The sequence below is a fragment of the Olea europaea genome, unplaced genomic scaffold, assembly GCF_002742605.1.
Source record: "Olea europaea var. sylvestris unplaced genomic scaffold, O_europaea_v1 scaffold1269, whole genome shotgun sequence".
Classification (NCBI taxonomy): Eukaryota; Viridiplantae; Streptophyta; class Magnoliopsida; order Lamiales; family Oleaceae; genus Olea; species Olea europaea.
The window spans coordinates 153,066-157,409 of NW_019230142.1; positions in this window are offsets into that span (position 1 = coordinate 153,066).

Sequence of the window (4,344 nt, forward strand, 5' to 3'; positions counted from 1 at the left end):
AATTATAAATTTTGGTAATAGGGTAAAAATTTCATATTCTTTATTTAATTTGAATAATTATTAATTTTTATTTTTATTTTTATTTTAAAATGAATCTGCATCTTGAGTATTGTAGTTACAATTCGATTCGATTAATTTTGGGTTATTATACTTCATTTTATTATCTCTAATACAATGTTCTAATATTTTGAGTTTTTGCAGGATAGATTATCATTTCGACGCAGAGTTGAGACGGATGTCAGACAAAGCTATGTGAAGTAGTAGCTTTAACAGTTTTACCACTGTGTTGGAACTGTTCGATTATCAGCATGCTAATATGCAGCGCCAGTCCTTTCTATGTCCCGTTTGCTAGTTAAGAGATGTGCAGTACTCGGATAACATTATTGATGCACTTCTACGTCAATTGCTGAGTCCAGTCGACGGCGATGCCATCCACTTTGACCTCGAGGCAAAGTCGCCAGTTTTTCCACATTCGAGTTTGCCCTGATTACTAGATTGAAGATTACGAGTAATGAAGCAGCTCATAGAAGCAACAAACTATACGACACGTATTTTCATAGGTAGATGGGACAGTGCTTCAACCACAACTGATCGGCGCAATCAAAGGGTATGACCAGACGTTAGACAGATTGAAGCTCAGTCTGGTCTACATCATCGAGAGCATCTTGCGATGTCACCATAAGAAGACCGCGGTCGACCTCTTCCATCTGGAGATCGTCGACAACATTGATGGTTTCAACAATCATCCGTAGGGCTGGAGATGTTATGAAGATATCGTACATATCTTCACCAGATCGCATTTGAAGTCGAAGGAGACCATGCGTAAGTAAAATACCTATGAATTGCCCTTGACTGTGCAGGTAAAATGTTTTAACATAATCAACTTTCAAATATTTTTTGTACTGAATTTATATTAATAATTGTATGTGTCGCAAATCTAGGCGTACGAAACTATCCCCCCTATTGGGTACCTGCTTTGCGAGGCGATGGGAGACACGTTACCCTCGGATGCATCATTGGCGAGTATCTTGAGTTGACGGATATCCCATTGGGAAACAATTATCTGCTCTCCACAACGACTCTCATGTAAGTATTATACATTTGTGATTTATATTGTACATAGTTTCAAATTTCATTACATGATTGTTAATTATTTGAAATGTCAATATATCAGTTTGAAATAATAACTGATTTGACGCCGTTGATAGAGGAAAAGGCTCAGGGTCTTGTGTGTGAATTAGCTGTTCCACACACCCAAGACGACTAAATGTCTGATTTGTTCCACGACTGAGACTGGAGAAGTGAATTATTGATTACTATTTTGTATAAGTTAGCAATTATTGATTAAGTTAATAATTTGTATGGTTGTTTGTGCAAGACCGCAATCCAGTTGATCGAGCATCACTTCTGCCGCGGGCATCACCTCCACCGCAGGCATCACCTTTTCCCCCGTCCAGAGACCTCCCTCGTGGATCTTCTGTACATAGTCAGGGTCATTATTCTGATGATCTGTATGCCTACCTGACTGGATTTATCGTGCAGGAGATCGGCGCGCTGCGATGAGAGATGATGGAGAAGGTCGATTATCTAGGACGTTAGTTGGTAGGGAGGGTCGAAGATATATCCAATGATATTAGAGTGCTACTTGGCCATTGTGTGGACCTTCAGGATGAAATTGCAGCACACCAAGGTGATATAGCTAGCAGACGACGAGGTGACAGAAATGGCGACCAGGGGGTGATCGAGAGGGTGATAGAGAGGAGGTCACCAGCAGTCGTGATCGGATTATGCATTGAAATCCTTTTTGCAGTTCATGGAGCGGGAGCGGGTGACCTGTCGGGGATGGGAGCAGTGATGGAAGAGGGGGTGGTGACGAGGGCGAAGGAGAAGGTCGCAAGCCTGGAAGAGGTGGCGTTCACCGGGACGGAGGAGGTAGCGATCCTCGAAGCAGACGAGGGGAAGACGACCGCCGTGACTAAGAAGAAAAAGAGTGCTGTTGACATGCCGGAGCTGGTGGTAGGCAAGAGACCGAGAGTGTCATCACAGTACATCGTCTCTCCCTTCACGGCTGAGACGAAGAAGAGGAGGTTCATCGATGAGACGTACCCCAATTTGTCTCCAGAGATCGACCATGCCAAATGGAAAGCATTCGAGACTGAGTGGTGAAAAATATTGTCCAGGTAAGTATTGTATGATTTTAGTATAGAAGATAACTCGTATATGCTTCATTTAACATTTTCTCTGTTTTTTAAGAGCCAGCCGCGAGATAGCCAGAAGTACAATATCTGACGTGTACAAATGGTTCCATGTATTACCACTCAGGGGGTTTGGCTCGACGACGATATAAGTAGTGATATTGTTAAGTTTTGTTTTTATACATGATATTTGGTTTGGTTTATTAAATGAAATAACTTCCTCTTTTTTGTCTTTCTTGATATAGCACATCGACTTGACCATGGACTTGTTGCACTATCGAATTGAGAGACATCCACGATCGTTCTACATTCCTAGCTAAATAACACTAAACATCGAGTTCTTCCGTGCCATTACCATTGAGTACCAATCACTCCAGCTTATGGGTAACGAGTACACGATATCTGAGTACATGCTCAAGTGGGTCATCGAGCTGTTGTCGAGTGTTAGGAAAAGCCATGGGAGGGTTGTACGTATATATACATTGCAGTGATCGTGAATCATCACTGCATTGTTCTAGAGATTGTATTCACTGACTCGACGATATACGTCTATGACCCCGATCACTCATGTCTGATACAGGGACAGCTTGAGCTGAACTTGGAGCCGATGGCTGTGATCATTTCTCTGATGGCTAGACAGGCGGGTTTGACTGTACAGGATAGACTAGCCATCTCGCGGGACACGACGACTGCAAGACAGACCATATCGTCAGTGTTTGTAAATTTATTTTTAAATTTATAAAATAGTTTTTAAGTAATTGGAACCGAACTAACACATTATTGATTGGACAAATATGGTCGGAAACTTCCCACTCGACTTCGTTCGACAGAGGAAATATTGTCTCAGCATACATAGCTCTCCAATAATCAATCGTGTAATAATGAGAGCACAATGTTTTCACTGCAAATCTTCGACACATAGCCACCGCGACTGCATACTCACATAAAAAAGTCTCCAACTAAATTTTTTTATAAATACATGTGTCATTAGTCAAGTTCACTATGTATGTCCTATTACATGGACATTTCATAGAGAAGCGCGACTCGTCCAGTGATTCAATATTCAACTGTTTCGCAAGTTCTGCAACCTTAAATAGCCATTTCTCTTACGCTAGGGCTAACACACTTATGCAATCCTGTGATTTCGCACGTCGATCGTGAAACTACTGTTGCAGTTTCATACGGATATTCTCAATTAGTGCAAGGATGGGTAATTATCGATCCTTGTTGAATAATGCATTGAAATACTCCATGTTGTTTGACGTCATCATGTTGTATCAACGTCCTAGAAAGTACGAGCCTGCCCAATGTTCAATCTTCATTTTTGTTAGATAATCCCATGTCTCGAATGATTTATTTCCTATTTCAACCATGAACTTATTACACTCTTCAACACTGTAAGCTTCAACTGCTCTCCTGAACAATGAAATTATACATTTGTCCCGACACCTGCTCTTCAGGTTACCCATGATGTGCATCAGGAAAAACCTCAGCAATACCATTTATTAAAGACGGTCCCCGATTGGTTACAAATGCAAGGTCCTCAACTTCCCCGATTACTTTCCTCAACTCTGTGAAGAACCATCGCATTGACAGATCATTCTCACTATCGACTATACCGAATGCAAGAGGGTAAATTTGGATGTTGACATCTTACCATGTAGCAACAATCAACTTGCCTTGATATTTAGATTCCAGTGTTGTACCATCAACTAAAATTAGGGGTCGTATAGTATTTCGAAATCCATGAATGCATTTTTCAAGAGCCATGAAGAAGAATTTGAAAAAATTCTCACCCTCCGTCTCAATAAAAAATGACGAGTCAGGATTAGTTTTTTCCATATTATGACAATACCTAGCCAATTTAACATAGCTTTCCTCTGCAGTGCCCATTAAATCCTCAAACGCGCCAATTTAACATAGTTTTCCTCTGCACAACCCATTAAATCCTCAAACGCGAATTCATTGGCCTTCCAGACCTTCTGGTAGCTCAAGACTATTCCATACTCTCGACGGACATTGTTAATGATGTCTGATTGTCTGTAGATCGTACGTAGATCCTGATACTTGTGTATTATCTACCGACCAATAAACTAAGTTCGAGCTTGACTGTGATCATTTCGACGTAATCCCACTACACAAGTATGTT